This window comes from Patagioenas fasciata, unplaced genomic scaffold (genome assembly GCF_037038585.1).
Source record: "Patagioenas fasciata isolate bPatFas1 unplaced genomic scaffold, bPatFas1.hap1 Unplaced_14, whole genome shotgun sequence".
Taxonomy (NCBI): Eukaryota; Metazoa; Chordata; class Aves; order Columbiformes; family Columbidae; genus Patagioenas; species Patagioenas fasciata.
The window spans coordinates 538,927-559,581 of NW_027288555.1; the positions used below are offsets into that span (position 1 = coordinate 538,927).

The following is a 20,655-nucleotide window of genomic DNA, read 5'->3' on the forward strand; positions in this document are numbered from 1 at the left end:
TGTTTCAGCTGTTAGGAGAAGGCGTTTCCAATCTCGAGAGAGAGGGCAGAGGCAGCCCACAAAAAGAGGTTCACTGTGGTTCTTCCTACATGAGCAGGGAGAAAACATGAACAAGTGGCATGGAAGGCCGACCTCAGAACTTCAGGAACGAGTACGTGAGATAAAAGGAAAAACTCCTAGGAAGGTGGCTGCTCCAGTTTACAAAAGGAGCAGAAGAGATTCTGATGCTCTTGAAGGAACCTCTAATTCACACCCAGAGACTGTGCAAAACAGGAATTAGAGGTGCCCTGCCTCCAACCAGGTGGAGGAAAGGGATAACAGAGTTTATTGGACTGTACAAATACAATGGCCTGGTACAACACAACCCCAGGAGTACAAAGCTTTAGTGGACACTGGTGCTCAGTGCACAATAATTCCTTCTGATTATAAAGGAACGCAATCCATCAATATTGTTGGAGTGACTGGGGGATCCCAGGAGCTGACTGTTGTAGAGGCTGAAATGAGCCTAACTGGAAAGAACTGGCAAAAGCATCCCATTGTGACTGGTCCAGATGCTCCGTGCATCCTTGGTATAGACTACCTCAGGAGAGGGTATTTTAAGGACCCAAAAGGGTATAGGTGGGCATTTGGTACAGCAGCTGTGGACACTGAGAAAATTGAACAGCTGTCTGATTTGCCTGGTCTTTCAGATGACCCTTCTGTTGTAGGACTGCTGATGGTTGACGATCAGCAGGTGCCAATTGCTACCACGACGGTGCATCGCCGGCAATATCGCACCAGTCGAGACTCTGATTCCTATCCAGAAGCCGATCCGTCAATTGGAAAGCCAGGGTGTGATCAGTAAGACTCGCTCACCTTTTAACAGCCCAATCTGGCCAGTGCGTTAGTCTAGTGATGAGTGGAGACTAACTGTAGACTATCGTGGCCTGAATGAAGTTACACCACCACTGAGTGCTGCTGTGCCTGACATGCTAGAACTGCAATTCGAACTGGAGTCAAAGGCAGCCAAGTGGTATGCTACAATTTACATTGCTAATGCATTTTTCTCTATTCCTGTAGCAGCAGAGTGCAGGCCACAGTTTGCTTTCACCTGGAGGGGCATCCAGTATACATGGAATCGCTTGCCCCAGGGGTGGAAACACAGTCCTACCATCTGCCATGGACTGATCCAGACCACGCTGGAGCAAGGTGAAGCTCCAGAACACTTGCAATATATTGATGACATCATCGTATGGGGCGACACAGCGAAAGAAGTCTTCAAAAAAGGTGAGAGAATAATTCCTATTCTTTTGGATGTGTCTTTCAGATCAAGACAATGGTGATGAAACCAGCGCTGGCTTCTTCGAGTGGCGCCCAACACCTTCTTCGAAGTTGGTGTCCTTAACCCACAAACAGTGGTCATAAGATGCACTTGGACCATTTTCCCTGCCCTGGGAGACTGTTGTGACAAAATGAACTTAATGAACTTTTCAAAGGATGGTCCACTGATTAATTACTCCTGTGTATATATGTACATATATATATATATATATATATATATATATATATATATATATATATATATATAGTAGTAGTGATTAATTAGATTGTATTGATAGATTGTATTGATAAGGTTTAAGTATTCAGTGAATGTCATATGATAAGGGGTGGAATGTCCTGGTTTTGGTAAAAAACAAGTTTCTCTTTTAGTGAATTTGCCTGTCAGCTAAAGCCTTCATGTCAGCTGCATTTTCCTGGAGAACCCGACACATGTTTTGGTTAAACCCAGCAAGGGAATGCAAACTTATTGATAAGCACGGATGGACATCTCGCGAGAGGGGCAACGAGAAACTGGTGATCGAGAGACTGACCAACGGTGAATAACATTCCGTTCACGTGAATACTTCATATAAAAGCAGGAGATCACGAGGATCTCGGCCCTTTTCTCCTCATAGCCGACATTAGGAGAGGACCTTGCTGGTCGTCCCTGCGAACTGAGGCCAGTGAGAGACTGAATCCAGCTCCGGTTGGCTGCAGAGTCTGATCCAGGACTTTGGGTGCTGGCTCTGCAGTTGCTGAGACTTAGAAGATTGGTTTTGTATATTTTGTATTATTTTCTCTATTCTTATTAGTAGCATTAGTAAAACATCTTTAACTTTTCCAACTCTCTTCTCTCTGTCCTTCTTTCCCTCCCGATTGCCTGTCCTGAGTGGGAAGGGGGGAGAGGGAGGGGCAAAAGGGGGAAGTGGGGGGGAGAAGAGGTTAACAATACATCTGCCAGGGTTTGATTGTCACCCCGCAATCCTAACCCTCGACACTCTGTCTACAACTACCTAATAGGGAGTTATAGAGAAGACTGAGCCAATTTTTTTTGGAGGTGTATAGCAAAAGGACAAGAGGTAACAAACTGCAGGAAGGTAAATTCCAACTGAAATAAAAATATATCAGCTTCACCGTGGAGTGGGTTTAGTGGTGTGACAAGGGTCGGAGAGGTTATGGGAACTCCAGTCATGGAAACATTCAAAACTTGGCTGATCAGCCTGACCTGACTTTGAAGCCAGCACTGCACAAGAAGGGTTTGGACAAGAGAGTGTGAGCTAAATTATGAGTTTATGAAGATTGAATGAAAGTAACACATGGAAATGCATTCCCGGAGTCCAGAGCTTCTTTCACACTCAATTTCAGGAAGAAAATTGTGTTCCCGTAGGGACAAACAGGATATCAGGAGATCTCAAAAACTCAAGAATATTTAATGTGAAGGAATAATCAAGAATGAATCCAAAAGGTAAGGAAGGATTTCAAGAAAAATTGGACCACTATTTCAATAAACATTATGAAGCCCAGGAGCCAGACTCCCCCACTCCTGAAGCCACGTGATAAACAAAACAACACCTGAGCTCAGTCGCTGCTCCTGCCCCAGCATCCAGACCTGGCAGGACATTTCCTAATATCCCACAACCTGAGCACCTTTCAAGCAGGTTACAGTTAAAATTAAAGCTTCCCATGGAAATGCTGCTTTTCTCTCTCTGCCTTTCAAAGCACAGATTAACTAGAAGTCAGGAGTTAACACGACCCACATCTAACATCAAAAGCTGCTGATGTTTAGCTGAGCATAAGTGACAGGTCTGATTCTTTCTTGGCACAGAAGAGTTATTAACTTTTTCAAGGCCCTGTTTTTGCATTTCCCACTACGTCATTACTTCAGTTCTTGTGTGATGGACCAGACCACAAGGCACCAAACTTTCAGTACGTACTTAGGAGAACAGGTGTTAAGAAGGACAGCAACAAGTTACAAACCGGGGTTCTACAAGAGTTTATGGTGTTCCAAACCTCTCGATTCAGCTGCTGAGAACCTTCTCAAATTTTACTAATCAGCCTTAAACTCTGAAAGGCTCTTTGAGCAGTAATATCTACTGCTTCAAAGTATGAGATTTCAGGGGAAAAAAAAGTCTCTCCGTTGTTGGAAGAAAATATTTCTAAATCTGAACAACTTCCCCTTGGTACAGAACTGGCTCTGGTGGAAATTCAGTTTTAGCAATTAAGTCAAAGCTGGGTTTGATTCAATTATCACCTTTTTAAATGCCACCCTTCATGCACATACTGAGCATCTGACCATCAAGAAGCTAAGAGGACATGCCAGTACAGGCCAACAAGCTAAGCTGGATCTAACTTCAGGGCCAGTAACCCACTAACTATCCACCACCTGCTTCAGTACAATAAAATAATTTGCCTGTGTGGTGGAACAGTGCCATTAATCCCCACATTTACACGTGTGGAACTGAGGCTCCCAAAGATGAGCGCAGCTCCATCGCACTCACCATCAGTCATTTAAGTGCTGAAGTCGGAAGCCCAAAGCTCCCTTCAGCTGGTCCCTTCTACAGCCAGAGGGCGTTTCAACCCACCCCAAACCTGCACATCCATCTGGAACTACTCATCCCTCCCCGCTGACCACAAGAGGCTGGAAAGTAACTAAGCTTCTCAAAGCCATGGGCAATGGTTCTGGAATCCATCCAAAACTAACAAGGAATTAAGGAATGGCCTAAGGTCACCCACTTTACTCAGGGCACACATGTGCTGTGTCATTTTTAGGTAGGAGACTGCATTCTGCCCACCAGAGCTAGAGGAACACAGCTCCGCAGCCTCTTGTAGCATCGGGACAAGCTTCAAGTCCCACAGGACAGCAACTGCACTTACTTGGAAGATATTGGAGAAGTCTCTCAAGTTGAAAATGTAGTGGAACTTGATGGCTGTCGGAAGGAATGTAGCGGCTACTTTCTGGTGCAGTCCCAGGGCAAGGGCAATCAGCTGCTGAGCTGATTTTTGCACAGCCCCCGAGAAATTTCCACTTGTCAGGTGCTGCGTTAAAATGGTGCTATAGATCCTGGACAAGGCATCCTGCCCAGGGATGGACAGCGCGAAGACACAGAAGTGACGCTGAGGGAGAGAAAGGAAGGCATGGAAAGGTCAGAGAGGTAGAAAAACACCTTTCAAGCAAAATGCCCTTGGGGATTTGCTGTGATAATCTCATCTAGGCTCCCTTTCCCATGAAATGCTGGACCAGATGATCTTTTGAGGTCCCTTCCAACCTGGGTTGTTCTATGATTCTCTGATTTGCAGTCCACCTGAACAAGGTTATTTCCCTCTCCCAGTTTGCCAGCAGAGCTCAGGTGGGAAGTGACATCACTCTGCTCACTAAACCAGGGATTTTCAACTGCATCTCACCAATGCTACACTGGAAGTGCAGTCCATTGAAGAGCCAAAGGGCTCTGAAGGTCCCACCGACCTCTGACAAAGCCCAGTCACTGTCTCTATTAAGAGCAGCCCCTGGAAGGTGCCATCTCCCAGAGGACCTCTTTACTAATTTGGAACTTGCAAAGTTGCCCATGGGACACTTCATTTTAACTCCACACCTTGCTGAAGAGGAGCCAGGGTCCAAGCTGACTCTGGTCATTAGGTTTCTCCATGATGAAATGAATTTTGCTCACTGCTACCCAGTCCCTCCATCGGTTGGCAGCTCCCAAAAGTCAAAGTCTAATGTTTAAGATCTCTTCCCAAATCTTCTGTTATCAGCAGCGCTTGAACTGCTTTTTGTTTGGCTTGGGGTTTTTTTGTTCGGTTAGGTTTTTGGGGGGATTTGGTTGGTTGGTTGGTTTTGGTGTTCTTTGTTTTGTTGGTTTTGTTTGGTTGCTTGGTTTGGGGTTTGTTGGGGTTTTTGTTGTTGTTGCGTTTTGGTGTGGCTTGGGTTTTTTTTTAGTTTTGTCTGTTTTCTTCGTTTGGGTTTCTCCCCCACACCTCTTTTTACTGACAGCTGCATCAGACAATTCTGGAAAGCAGGCGGCGTTAATGCACCATGCTTCAGAGCTAAATACGAGCTAAATGAAGGCAAAATCTGCCTGTATGGACCAGAAGGTTGTCCTGAAAGTAGGTGTTAAGCTGGCTGGCAACTTTTGACTTCCTCCTCTGACGGAGCTGCAGAATGCGAGGAAAAACAAACAAGGGAATAAGGGACCCAGTTCGGTGCTTCACTATTAGGAATCACAGTCACTCGACAGATTCGTGCCATTTGTACTGATAAAACAACAGCAGGATCTGCCAGTGGTTGTCCTCTAACCTCACGTTTAAATGATCCACCCCAAAATAAACCCAGCGATGCACCTGCCGTTGTGCAGGGCTTTACCTGCAGCCGAGGGTTGATGGTGAAGCTCCCCGCCGTCGGGTTCACGCACGACACATACTGCACGTTCGTGATCTCCTTCAGCGACAGCTTGGTCCGGTCGTACCTTCGGGCAAAACACAAGCAGCAGCACAGTGACCACGGCCACTGCCTCTCTCAGTACGTGTCCCTGGGCTGCCAGAGGCCGCTTGTCTTCAGGGGGTCAAATTCTGCGTCTTGCCAAGATGAGGCCCAGGCCCAGGTTGCCGGCCTATCTGTACACGGCCTGGCACACGCGAGTCCTGCTCCTGGTGGAAATCCTTCAGCTTCAACAACCTGTAGCTAATATTTCTATCAGTAATAAGCACTGAGCAAAGCCCCTGGGCCATACTCTTCACTTGCATGGAAATGGCAGAAAACAGCAGGAGTGTCTCTGGTTTGATCCCAACCCGGGACAGGGTGTGAGAGACTACAAGGGTGACTCTCAAACACTGTGGCAAACCCAGCCCTGCAACACCCAGTCATGGGAGACGGGCCATCGTGAGCAGGTGAATGGTGATTTACATGTCAAGGCCGAGGTGACAGCCACAGACAAAGGCTGGGTGACACAGGCAGTGCTGTGTTGAAGGACACGCAGCCTGTGCGCTGACAGGCCCGACACGGTGTCAAGGCCCAGGCTGAGAGACCCTTCGGGCCTCCCCCATCTTCCACAATCACCCCCAGTGACGCCTGCACAAAAGCCCAGGTGATCCCGAGGGCTATAAACCCTATAAAACCTGTGCCAGCACGGGCAGGGTGCCACCCTGGGGACCCTTCCACCCACCGGGCTGACCACGGGAACCGAACTACACACCACAGGGTGCTGAACCCTGACTACAGACCCAAGCATTCCTGCATAGGAACTGGACCTGAGACTACAAACCCCTCAAACACACCACGGAGCCCTAAGGGTGGTGAGACCTTTCCTTTCCCTTTCCTTTTCCTTCCCTTCCCATTTCCTTCCCCCTTCCTTTCCCCTTCTTTTCTTCCTCTCTCTTTCCTTCCTATATTCCTATTTCTTTGCCTTCCTTTTTGTGACTAATACAGTAACATAAGGTTTAGAGCCCCACTTGTGCCACAAAACTCTTTCATGTGAATCTTTTCGCTGCTAAACTGTTTATCGATTGAGCTTAAGTAACATAAATCCTTCTGCCACTGAGTCATTTGCCAATTGGACCAAGCTACAAAAAATAAAGGTCTTTTGTTTGTGGACCTTCAGGATTGTATGTACTTTTTTCCAACCCAGGGGACTGACAAATCTCAGTCACACTTCCCCCAACCATAGCGCCAGGTGGGACATGACAAGGGTCAGCAGGCTGCTGCTGCCGGGGGAGGACAGGGAGTCCTGGGCTCCCTGGTTTAAGAAGGACAAGGAATTACTGGAGAGAGTCCAGCGGTGGCTACAAAGATGCTAAGGGATCTGGAGCACCTTTCTTGTGACAAGAAACTGAGAGAGCTGGGGCTGTTGAGCTGGAGAAGAGAAGCTGAGAGGGATCTGATCAATGGGATCAATATCTCAGGGTGGGTGTCAGAGGATGGACCAGACTCTGTTCAGTGGTGCCCAACGCCAGGGTGAGGGGCAACGGGCACAGACTGAAACACAGGAGGCTCCATCTGAACATGAGCAGAAACTTGTTTGCTGGGAGGTGCCAGAGCCTGGCCCAGGCTGCCCAGAGCGGGTGTGGAGGAATTGAAAACCATTCCAGTGGTTAAAATTCAGACAGTCAAGAAAACACACCTTCAATGAAAATAAAGAAATAATGGGAAGGGTTATTAGAATGGAGTCGTGAGACAGGTAAACTGAGCCTTGGCAGCTAGGAAGTGTCAGGTAGTCTGTAAACCCTGCCGTACCCAACCAACGGGGAACTGGGGAGGGAATTTGCAGTTGGGATTAGGGGTGGATATAAGCAGTGGCTTTTTGCCCTGTTTTGTGTGCCTACCTTTAGGTGGAACACCCGACCTTGCAAAATCGTTAATAAAATATGCTTTGCTGAGAGATCCTACCTGAGCCTATTATATTGGTGAGATGATAACTTCCTGCATGCAATACAGTGCCCAGTGGGCACTGCTGAGCACATGGGCAGAAGGCCTCGATGTGTCTGGGAGGGGACCCATGGCATGCTGCATCCGCCCGCACCTCGCTGCATCCCCTGTACGTTGCTGCATCCGCCCGCACCTCGCTGCATCCCCTGTACGTTGCTGCATCCCCCCGCACCTCGCTGCATCCCCTGTACGTTGCTGCATCCCCCCGCACCTCGCTGCATCCCCTGTACGTTGCTGCATCCGCCCGCACCTCGCTGCATCCCCTGTACGTTGCTGCATCCGCCCGCACCTCGCTGCATCCCCTGTACGTTGCTGCATCCCCCCGCACCTCGCTGCATCCCCTGTACGTTGCTGCATCCGCCCGCACCTCGCTGCATCCCCTGTACGTTGCTGCATCCCCCCGCACCTCGCTGCATCCCCTGTACGTTGCTGCATCCCCCCGCACCTCGCTGCATCCCCTGTACGTTGCTGCATCCGCCCGCACCTCGCTGCATCCCCTGTACGTTGCTGCATCCCCCCGCACCTCGCTGCATCCCCTGTACGTTGCTGCATCCCACCGCACCTCGCTGCATCCCCTGTACGTTGCTGCATCCCACCGCACCTCGCTGCATCCCCTGTACGTTGCTGCATCCCACCGCACCTCGCTGCATCCCCCTATGCCTCACTCCATCCCCCACACCTCGTTGCATCCCTCTGCGCCTCACTGCATCCCCCTACTCCTCGCTGCAGCCCCTTGTGCCTCCAACGCTCCCTCGCAGCTCCCTCACCCTCTATCTGCCTGACTTCCCTGACACCCACAGCCCAAGATTTCTGCCTCCGCTCCACTGTCTCTGTTCCTCGGAAGCTTTTGGCAGAGCTCAGGCATGCACACAGCTGAGGAGAGTGGAAATTGCAATGCGTCCCTGCCCTGTATTCCCTGTGGAGAGATGCAAATATTCATGTCCCACACAGAGCTGCTGGCTAAAGTGTAAAACACACCAATCTCCTTCCAAAACAGTCACTGCTTTTCCTTCAAATCACCTCTGCCTAGATAATGGTTGTTTGCTGCTGCCTGACAGAAGACAATGTTAGGTGCTCACAGCAGGGGGGTTCACCCCAGCTGAGGCCAAATCCACAGCCGCCTCTGCTCTCAGCGTCGCGGGGCAGCAAGGCCGAGCATCGCGCTCCCCTCGCAGGCTTTGCACTGGGACCACAGTCACAAGCCACAGCAAGAGCAGAGCAAAGCTCCTCTCAACCCAGCTATGAGTAAGCAATCAAGCGGTATTAAAGAAGCGATGGACAACGTCCTCGGACACACGGTGTGAACTGTGGGGTTGTCCTGTGCAGGGACAGGAGCTGGACTCGATGATCCTTGCGGGTCCCTTCCAGCTCAGGACGTTTTGTGATTCTAAGTGAATTTGTTTGCTGGGGACAGGGGAAGCCCTGAGGGTGCTCAACTCTCAGTTCACCCAGAGCCTCCCAACCAGCTCTAGCCCAGCAGTATGCAATGGGAAGAGGGACCCACGCTTTGAGATTCTCTCAAACCCACTCCCCAGCACTGGAGCTGAACAAAAAGGTCTCCGACAACCAAGCCCAAGCAGGCTCCTACCAGTGGCCGTAGTCCAGGTGCTGCCGGATCAGCGTATGGGGCTGCACTGTCCCGTAAGCGTCCACCTCGGGCATGTTGAGATCATCAATGAAGTACACGAGCTTCTTGGTACCTGGAGGGCCATAATTCCTACCAGCCTTTTTCTCCAGAGGTTTCTCAAGCATACCTGTAGGGAGGCAGAGGTGCAAAGCTCATCTACTGGGAGAGCAACTGCTGCAAAATAAAAATGATTTCTCAGCCCAGCTCAATGCTGTGCTGTGTGTAGCTACAGCGGCCCCTCAAGGAGCTGAGATGTCCCCCAGCTGCAGCTGTATGAGGAGCGGCTGAGGGGCCTGGGGGTTCAGCTGGAGAACAGGAGCTGAGGGGAGACCTTCTGATCTCTGAACTGCCTGAAAGGAGCTTGGAGCCAGGGGGGTCAGGCTCTGCTCCCCAGGAACAAGCGCCAGGAGCAGAGGAAATGGTCTCAAGTTGCACCAGGGGAGGCTGAGGCTGGATCTGGGGAACAATTTCTTCCCCAAAGGGCTGTGGGGCATTGGAACAGGCTGCCCAGGGCAGTGCTGGAGTCACCAGCCCTGGAGGGTTGGACAGACGTGGAGATGAGGTTCTCAGGGACTAGAGTGCTAGAGCTGGGTTACGGTTGGACTCGATGATCCTGAAGGTCTCTTCCAACCAAACTGATTCTATGATTCTACAGTGCAGCTGGGAGCCCTGCAGGGACCCTTGGTCAGCACTTTGGTTTGACTTAAATCAGAAAGCTCTCAACTCTTCCTTCCAAACAAAAATACAACAAACTTCGTCTGCTACAAAACATGTCTACCTCAGAGCAAACAAGAGCTTTTCATGCAAGATAAAGCCTTTTGAATCTCTTCTGCATAATTTTTTAAACGAAATCTTGCTTGCAGAGGTGGCTGTGCCAGAGCAGTGAGCATCCCCTGCTGCCTGCCCCGGCGATGCGGCAACTGCAGCGTGGCCAGGGCAGCAGGCACTGGGCGCTGCGATGGAGAAAGGGAGATGGATGCTGTGGGCACAGAAGCCCACGAGCAAAGCTGCTGGTTTTGTGAATATATGCATCTTTTACCCTGTTAGACAAAAATAGGCGATCTCAGGGCCAAATTCCTGGACATCTTCAGAACAACCAACATGACACTTTTATTTAAATGCATCAAATAATCTTAAGTTCCCTGATCTTCTCACCAGCGTTACCCAACCCTCCAGATAATGTGACAAGACTTAATTCCAACACGAGCTGTCAAATTACCACCTAGTTTCAAGTAGGGTCACGCACACGCAAAGGAAAGCACGGAGAGAACAGTTTCGCATTTCAAAGCCTTGGAAGACTTTAATTTGTTTTAGCAGAAGGCTGGGGTCATATGTTGCTCTAGCTCATAAAACGTGGGGAATATTTATAATCCTGGGCTGATATTTAATAAAAATCACCCCACGTCGCTGCACATCATGTTCTATAGGTTATTGATTCCTCTGATTGCAGCCCAGGCAACCTTTACTGTCTCAGTAAGTGGAAAAGCAAACGGAAGCAACGCTCCTCTGCCCAGACCCCGGGTGGGTTTTCTGCCCTGTGCTTACTCGAAGAATTTGTTTCATTAGCAGTTTTGGGTTGGCAACAGACCTATAAGGTGCTATAAAGCAGCACACGGTAAGTAGCAATTCTTTGTAATTAGGGAAGACTGGCAAATGTAAACGGGACTGGGAGTTTTTTTAAGCCATTTATTATCACGTGCAAAAGTTGTTAAGGAAGATTTATATTCCGTTGGTTTGTTTCAGATCACAGACCTTTCAAAACGCTGGGTTTTCCTGCTTGGGTGCACTGCAGACAGCTCGCCTTGCCCACCACTCAAAACGCAGCTGATTTCTTGTCACAGACAGTTGCTGCACAAAGGAATGGATTGTGCTACGAAAAATGATGAATCTTTCCTCAGCGGAGCCTCTCTCCCCGTTCAATAAAACCACAATATTTGAAATTTCTGGTAGCAAGTTAAATTAAGTGTTTCAAATAAGCATTTAATTTAAATTTAATTAGTCCCTAATTAACATATAAAATCAGCCCTTTTTGAGGTTAAACAAGTACGCAAGAGATTCATCACACTGAAATACAATTACTGGGGATCAAGTGACATGTTCGTGGAAGTGGTATTTTAATTCAAAGCCGTATCTCACAATAATAATAAGGGGCGGTGTGTCTGTGTGAGATCCTGACACATACTCAAACCAGCACCTCAAAGAAACAGTCTGGACACCTCGTACCTTCTGGTTGGTGAGCAAGGGAGAGGGAAAAAAAGAACCCAAACAAAAAAACCACAAGATTTATTGCAATTTCTCTGAATGACAGAAGTCAGGGCTACATCTGATGGAGGGGCAGAGGCCCAAGAGGGCACGAAGCAGAGCGAGGCCCAGGGCAAATGCCACAGAATGTGGTATTTAGTCACAATAAACTACAGAAAATCCCCAAACTGGCCCCAGGTTCAGGCAGAGAGAGTGTTGGGCTCCTTTTAACCCCTGTGCACATGGCGCTTCTGGAAGCCACAGGATGCAGGGATGGGTTGAACAACAACTCTGCTTCCCCTAAGGGCTGCATCTTATACATCTCTGCAGCAACAGGCACCTTGTCTAAGGAACTACTGGAACTCAGGTTAGGATCTTTTTTAAGTAAGAAAAAATCCAAAATTACTTTGTGCCCATGTTTTACAAATTTAAAGATGTGCCTGCTGGGGAAAAGAATAAAGCAGCCAAGTGACAAACTACACAAAAAGGGACAAATTAACTCTAAAAAATGAGCAGCAGGGATCCAGGCCAAGCAGTATAAATCATGCTTCTCAATGCAAATCTCACCACCACATCTTCATCCACACACAAGACAACTTGCTCCTCTGTGCAGGGGAAGAAAATCACTGACTCAGCCCACAGCTCATGACCAGGGACACGGTGCCAGGTCTGCCTGTACAAATAACACCTGCACACACTCGCCCATCCAGCTGGAGACAAACGGCTGCACATTCACAGAATCACAGGATCCCAGGCTGGTTGGGCTGAAGGGACCTCTGCAGATCCCCAGTCCAAGCCCTGCTCACGCAGGGTCACAGAGCAGATCACACAGGTGGGTCCAGGCGGGTTTCAATGTCTCACAGAAGGAGACTCCACACCCGCTCTGGGCAGCCTGGGCCAGGCTCTGGCACCTCCCAGCAAACAAGTTTCTGCTCATGTTCAGATGGAGCCTCCTGTGTTTCAGTCTGTGCCCGCTGCCCCTCACCCTGGCGTTGGGCACCACTGAACAGAGTCTGGTCCATCCTCTGACACCCACCCTGACATATTGATCCCATTGATCAGATCCCTCTCAGCTTCTCTTCTCCAGCTCAACAGCCCCAGAGCTCTCAGTCTCTCCCCATAAGAAAGAATCTCTAGGTCCCTCAGCATCTTTGTCCCCCACCCAGGCAGCTGGACAGAGAGACAGACAGACAGACAGACAGACAGACAGACAGACTGCCAGACAGCTCAGCCCATTTAGCAGCTCAAGGGCATTTTGCAGAGACCCCAACACAGGGAAAAAAGCAAAGGGGCACCTGGGAGGGAGGAGGGAGACTGCAGCCATCACACACTAGCAAGACCCAAAACCCTTCAGACCTGCCCCAGAAAGCTGCCGTGACTCCACGACACAGCCCCAGGTGACACAGCGTGGGCTGAGCCTGTGCTGTCACCTCTGCGAGTGGATCAGTCCCACAGGGCAACTTTAAACTCTGACACCTTCCTTAAAACATCTGCAGTGCCGGGAGCCCAGCAGAGCACAGACAGGGGCTGTGATGCTCATGGCCGTGAGCGTGTTCGCCCCAGGGCCACCTGGCCAGGAAAAACCCACATGGTGAAGGTTAAAACCTTGGTCTCACTGGTGCTGGTCCTGTAGAGGGAGTAAAGGGATTTCAGGACACTTGGGTCAGACCAAACTCCATAAAGGAAGTTATTTTGGTTTACAGTGACCCACAGCTGTTGTTCAACTCAAAACAAGCAAGGTTGTTTCATTCCTGATTAATAAATACATGTAGAAAATTATCCTCTCTCTTTAGGTCAACTGAAAGTGAAAATACCATTCCAAAATGAGTCACTTTTCAACAATTCCCTCTTTCTCTTCATCTGTGAAAAGACTACACAGCAGAACTGACCTTATCCTGGTCTCAAACTTCATCTTTCACTGATGTGCCAAAATCCTCATCAAAGATATTCTCATGGGCTTCCCCAGGTCAGAGCCTCCCAGGGTCAGCAGCCGTGTCCCCTGGGGCGGTGGGATGTGGCACCCGCTCCGTGGGAGCACACGGGGCTGCATCAGGATGCGGGGGACAGCCCAGGAACCAGCAGCACCTGCACATCCCCATTAGCACTGTCCTCACTGACAACTGGGATGCAATTCCCAGCATTGCACTCTGAGGACAGCTTAGATCCCAGCCAAGCAACCCATTCTATTCAGCACGGGCTTAAATTCAAGCGTATTAAAGACACACCTCAAGTCAAGTACGAGCTGTGTGCTGTAGAGAACAGCAGCAGATTTAAGTGTGTGCTTTGCACAGCCCTGAACCAGAGTCGTGGTGTTCAGAATTCAATCCCTCATGTTGGGAAATGCCATTTTCCATAAAACCAGGAGTCTGCGGACCAGTGAGTTTCACAGTGGGATTTAAGAGTCAGTGGGTGCCAGTGCAGTGCCCACAGTGCACACCCAGCTCCAAACCCCGACGGACACCCCAGGAATTTGGTGACCTGCCAGGCAGAAGTCCCACATCTCAGCCATTGTCTTACCTTGCAGCATGGCAGAGGTGGTGTAGTAGTTAAACGGGACCTTCTTCACCACATAGGCGTCTGTATCCAGTGAGCAGAGCTTGTCCCCCACCAGCACAGACTTCCCCGTGCCGGCGTTGCCCACCAGCACCACGGGGCGCCGGCGCTCCAGGAGCCTGTCCATGAAGTACCGCACACGGACCGTCTCGGTGGTGGGCACCAGGCAAGCCTGAGAGGGGCAAAACGAGCAGGTGAGTGTACCCATCTGTGGCACCACCCCACTGCCATGTTCTGAGGAGACATCAAACTGGGAGAGCCAGGAATGAGTGCGGTGACCTGAGTTTCTAGATGGCGCTAGGAAGGGAACAATACACTGCTACCAACCATTCAAGTCAAACTATCTGTACAGACGAAACAATGACAGCGGGATGCTGAGAGCAACATCTGGATCTCCCCGCAAACACACATTTTGCTAAAATGGTAACAATTTTTACAAGTCACCTGCTCACTGTGGCACCTCTAAAAGGAAAGAAAGGCATAGCTGGCAAACGCAATTCACTACCTGCAGCAACTCTCATTTTTCGTCCAAATCATATAAACAACCCTATTTTCAGCCACGCAGAATGACGAGATGGTGTCTCAGGGACTTTGTCACTACGTTGTCCCACATCCTGCTTCTCTCTGCAGGCCAAACGCACCTCCATCCCGCACCCTGGGCACACCAGCCCTGGCTCATAGGTGTCTCTGAGCCTGCGCCTCATGTACATCACTCAGCTCTGGAAGATGGATGGAGGATGAGTCTTCACAGTCAAAGTACAGTAAAGAAAGATGGGTAATTGAGTTGTACTTCATAAAGAATGTGTCAAGGGTTTTGATTGTGGGGTGACAATACAACCATGGCAGATGTGTTGTTAGCCCCCTCTCCCCCACCTTCAGCCCCTCTCTCTCCCCCATTCCCACTCAGGACAGGTGATTGGGAGGGAAAGAAGGATAGATAGAAGAGAATTGGAAAAATTAAAGATGTTTTACTAATGCTACTAATAAGAATAGAGAAAATAATACAAAATATACAAAACCAATCTTGAAAGCCCCAGCAACTGCAGAGCTGGCACCTGAAGTCCTGGACTGGACTGTGCAGCCAACCGGAGCTGGATTCAGTCTGTCATGAGGCCTCAGTTCGCAGGGACGACCAGCAAGGTCCTCTCCTAATCTCGGCCATAAGCAAAATGGACGAGATCCTCGTGATCTCCCACTTTTATATGAAGTATTCACGTGAATGGGATGTTATACTCTGTTTGTCAGTTTCTTGGTCACCTGTTTCTCATTGCCCCTCTCGCGAGATGCGAATCTGTCCTTATCAACAACCTCACATTCCATTGCTATGTTTACCAAAACATGGATCTGGTTCTCCAGGAAAACGCAGCTGATATGAAGGTTTTACCTGACAGGCAAATTCACTAAAAGAGAAACTTGTTTTTAACAAAACCAGGACGGAATGCCATTCTTATTATGAAGTGCTTGACCTCGAATGAGACTTCAATTGAAATGCCTGCATACAGTCACTAAAATGCATGTGCTCTTCCCAGACAAAACACGTGCAAGGTTCACATACCTGTAAGGGCATTTCTGGATCAAATTCAAACTGAGGAATAAGTTTAGACCAAGGTTCAAACTTCTTCGTTTCTGGATCAATGTAGAAGTCAAAGACTGTGCCCTGAGAGGGAAACTTGATAGTCTTGAATTCTGCCACCCACCACTTGCTGAACTCCACTCTGTAGTCCACAAGCTATAAGACAAAAAGTGGAGAAAATACACTAATCTGGATCAATTAATTAGTAATGGAGAATGTTATCTATCCCAGTCCACCAGAGCGGGATTAGTCCTTAAAATACATTCCACAGCATAAAGTTCTTATCATTTTTCCTGCTATTAAGCCTAATTTTTCATTTTCTTCATTTCTGCTCATCAGTCCTATTTATTCATCTAAATAATTCATCCTATGTGTTGATCACTCTTGGTATGTCTGAGACTAGATAGATGGATCAATTTGAAAAAGAGAAATACGTGCCTATGACTAAACAGACCACTTGATTGATTCTTGGTGCCTACTTCTTCCAACAGACAAGGACACAACATCCGTCTACATCTGTGCTCATGGTCAGTCACAGCATGCATACCAAAGCCTTTCCTCATCAATCACACCACTCTATTCAGAGTGAGTTGTTGTCTTCTGGCTTCTTTTCAAGCCACAACGTTTCAGACAAGCAGGACTGCAGACCCCAGCGTACCAAAGCAGCAGCGAGGGTCTGCCCCTTTGACCCCGCCGTGATTCTGCGCTGCCACATTCCCCTCAAAGCACCCGTTTCCTTGCTTTTCCCCATTGTATCTTTCTACACATGGAGATTTTGGAGCATCTGAATTTTTTCAACTGGGGTGACAGTTTTGCTTTAGATGCTGGGTCAGGACTCACAAAATGTGCTTAGTCCCCTCCTCTGCCCTAGGTCTCCTGTATGACATTGGGCCAGCCATTCTGCCCAAACACCTTCCCATGTGGACAATGGGAACTGGAGAGAGGTGGAGGGGAGGAGGAGAGGAAAATTGCTGTGAGAAAGATGTTTGTGAAATACCGGACGCATCATTTAGCCCGTTTTAACAGCACAGTTTGTTCCTGGGGTGTCTGCGGGTCTCTCCTCCCCATAGCCATACAATGTGGGGTCACCAACACATTGTCCATAGGCTGCTCGGCCTCCATAAGGAAACCTGGGTTTGTTGCTGAACTGAACCAAGTGTCCTCCATAAAGCCTCCTGAGCCACAGTCCCTCAAAAGACCAGTGGATTTGAAAAACACATTAATAGTATCCACGATTTTGCAGACTCATGCTATTCAGAGAGGCAGAATCCCTGTAATTCTCCGTTCTCCTGTTGTTATAACTCCTCAGCAGCGGCAGCAGAGTAGCCCGCAGTGGAGCGGGACGTGCGTGGCTGCTAAAAGCTTTCCCACAAGGGTGCCCTTACCCGCACAGCCAGACCGCCTGCAAGCGCGCTGTGCCGCGCTGCCCGCCCTCCCTGACCCCGCGGTTAAATGGAGCCACTCCAGCCCCAGCTCTATTGCCAGAACGGTGTGGAATTCAAACCACTTCCTTAATAAAAACCCCATATGGATTACCGCTAATTTCAGAGCCAGGAAATGGCAAATCTATCATCTGTTTTTATACAGGGGCCCCGCTACCCACCAACAAGCACCGAGTAGTGGGAAGCCTCCCAGACTGTTTCTCCTGACATTTCGGCCGCGAAAGATCAGCGCGAAGGGCACCTTCGGTGGAAAGCAATGAACAGATTTTATATTGGATCATTTTTCATCAGGCTCCCCATTGCTCGGACTGCTGTATCCTCGCACTCTCAGCTCTGACATTTACAGAGCATCGCGGGCAGTAACGCACAGCCAGGCTCCCGGCGGAGCCTCCCGGAGGGTCGCTGTGCCTGCAGCTGCTCCTGCAGCCCACCCAGAGCCACTACCGCAGGCAGGAGCCCGGCCTGATGCACCCGAGACTGACTGTGCGGCATGGGGAACACAGCGGCCAGCTGCCACAGCACCGCACACCAGCATACTTGCGCTTGTACTGCTGAAGCAAAGACAAGTAGTGCTTCCCAGGCTTTATTGTGTTTTGGTTTGTTTCTTTAAGTCATCCTAGACTGGCAACACTAAGGCTGAGTATTTCCCAGCTGGCACATGGGAAATGGAGGCTCCACAAGGACCAAGGAAGCTGGTCTCGCACAGGTCATTCAATGGTCACAAGGTGTGATGGCACCAAGTGAGCACCCAGCTGAGCTTGAGCTGTGTTGTTCAGCACTTCCTGAAGCATCTGATCCTTGGCATGGAGCAAATCTGAAGAGACCAGCAGACACTCTAGGTCTGGCGTTAAGGTACATGAAAACACACAAAGAGACCCCTGGGAGCACTTGAGCAGCCATCAAGAACGGCAGTGCCTCCACCCGAGCTGGGGAGGGGTGTCTGGTGTTACATTCGTGGAGAGACCTCCCGCATAGTCCAGACAACACAGAGTTTGACACAAGCCCAGCGGAGATCAGACGTGGATCTCCAAGCCCTTGACAGCAGTGCAGTGTGGGCAGACCCAGACATCAGGACTACACACTTTAGATCTGAGGATAAGGCGTCCTCTGACTAGGGGATGCAACCACCCAAGAGTAGGTGTGCCCCTGTGGCCACGAAAGTCAATGGCACCTGGGGTGCCTTAGGAAAAGTATGACCAGCAGGCCAAGGGAGGTTGTTCCTCCGGCTCTGCTCTGCCCTGGTGACAAAACACCGGCTGGTTTGTGTTATGTAGCACGTCTACCTGTGCAGTCAGAAGGCTGAAAGACTGCTCCACTGATACATCCATCTGATAAATCAGTCTTAATTTGATCACATTATGCACATCCACAGGCTTCTATAAGTTAACCTTATGTTTCTCCCCAGTGAAATGCATCTGCATAAGCAAACATCCCTCCACCTTTACCACTGACCCCTCAGCTGTTCTCCGGTGGTGTTACACCCTGGATAACGAGGCCTTTCGTAAAAGGAATTGTTGTGTTTCTAGTTTATTATCACCTATATGAGAGCCCCAGGAAAACAGCATTACTGGCATAGCACTATGTTTCAGAAAGTATGAAGAAATCAAAACAACACAAAACCACACAAACAAACTGTGTGAAAGATGCTGAAGAGGCATCTTCCGTCTTACCTGATCTCGAAACATTGATCCACCAAAGGCCCAGACGGCAGCAAAGACAAAGTAAAGTTCATAAAGCTCCTTGGGACAGTCAGGAGGTGTGTTCTCCTCTGCCAGGAGACATTCAAGGAGGTAGCACAACATCTGAACCATACTCTGTTCAGGAATGGGAATAATCTTCTTAAATCTAAGGGATGGAAATTAGAAAGCAATACGTCCATCACAACCCAGGAAGACTAGAAATGCTCTTTCAGAATACTGGCATTCTGCTTGTCAGCGGTACGTGTCCTATTCCCAGGTACAATAAAGAGAACACCCATTCTCACACTCAGACCCGCTGGCACCGGCACATATACAAGTAATAACAATAATCAGAAGTTTCAAGCATTTTAAAACTTTGATCTTCTTGAAAGAAGCAGAATGGAAGACTTGCTAAAGGCAATGATTTCCTGCGAGCACGATGAGTTCAAAAGCGGTCAAATAGAGGAGTAATAAAATAAACCCTTTCATCTTGCCATTTTACATTCATTTAAGCTACACTTACAGAATTCCAAACTAATATTGTAGCTGCACTGAAGTCCTCCATAAAGTAATTATAGCTATTTGAAAGGTTGGTTCTACGATTTCTGAATTAAGCAAGCTACCAAAACACTCAGCTCAGGGTTGCCTGCAGCTAATCCCGTGGATTTCACGCTCTGAGACAATGTTCAGCAAACAGAATGGGAAACGTCCGATTGACTTTGCTACCAACAGTCAAAACCAACTTGGTCCCACAGAGAGAAGTTCCCTAGCACAATGTTTAAGTCCTGATTCCAGACCCTTCTGACACATCCCCCTTTTGGCTGACATCTCCCATGCTCACTGATTTTTCTTTTGTTTTTAAAGGAAAGTGCAACTATAGGAAGCAAGTAGAGGATGGGAGATGCTCCCTTAAGTTTTCTGGGACTCTACTTTGGCCAGTCCTCACCACAGTATGAGAAAGAGAATGGTTTCACATGATGATAAGCAAGAACCACATGACTTCCCTGTGGACACTGCTTTAAAGCCAAATCAAGCCAAGAAGCACTAGGACCCTTCCAAATACCCAAGTTCTTAATGAAAAATAACTTGTGGAGTGGGCTCAGGTCTAGCCTGACACATCAGGAGGCTGAAAAGCTTTCTCTTTGGGATCTGCCGGAATTATTTTCCAAGAGATAGAGAGTTGATACAGGAAATACAATAAAAATCAAATCAAAATCAGATGAAAACCAGATCTGACCAACACGATACAGGCAGGAGCGTCACTTTGCCCACCTCGCCCTGCTGGTTCTCTGAGCTTAAGCCAATGATGCTCAGGGCTTCCAGGGGCAAGGAGGATCATGTGCAGCACAACCCAGCGCAGCACAGCTGGGCTGGACAGTGGCAGGTGTCCCCATGCCCTCACCACGGGTGACACAATCACTCATCAGATGGTACCTTGTTCTGAGGGTGTCCAGGCAAATGGGCAGGTACTTATCAAACAAAATGGTCAGGTTGGCTCTTTCGGACTGGATCTCTCGCCTGTCGATCCAGCTGCTCACTGGAGGATTCCAGCCCAGATCCGACGGGTTGATGTACAGGATCCCTTTAGGCCCAGGGTAAGAGAGAACATATAGTAAAGACATAGCAGAAACTGTTCCTTTCTTCCAGCAGAGTTTACCAGGTACTTTCACACAACTAAAACCCTATCAAATATGACGGGACGTCCCATTACCTGCCCCCTTTTCCTGCCCCACTGCAGAGTAGAAACATGAACAGTGAAGAAACTTCACCCTTGAAACCACGGCGCTTTTCATGACCTTGCCCTAAATTCAGAACATTGTCTTGTC

The 20,655-nt window shown here is 48.9% G+C and overlaps 1 long non-coding RNA gene and 1 pseudogene across 1 annotated transcript; both read right to left on the minus strand.

Annotated features, from left to right (window-relative positions):
- Nucleotides 1-2,710: 2,710 nt before the first annotated feature.
- LOC139826753 (uncharacterized) lies at nucleotides 2,711-6,476 on the minus strand. Its single transcript, XR_011736883.1, has 2 exons — nucleotides 5,657-6,476; nucleotides 2,711-4,413 (listed from the first exon to the last, which is right to left on the minus strand). It is a non-coding gene; the product is annotated as an uncharacterized lncRNA (long non-coding RNA).
- A 2,822-nt stretch (nucleotides 6,477-9,298) lies between these two features.
- Nucleotides 9,299-20,655, minus strand: part of LOC139826744 (dynein axonemal heavy chain 9-like) — a 70,388-nt pseudogene continuing 59,031 nt past the window's right edge.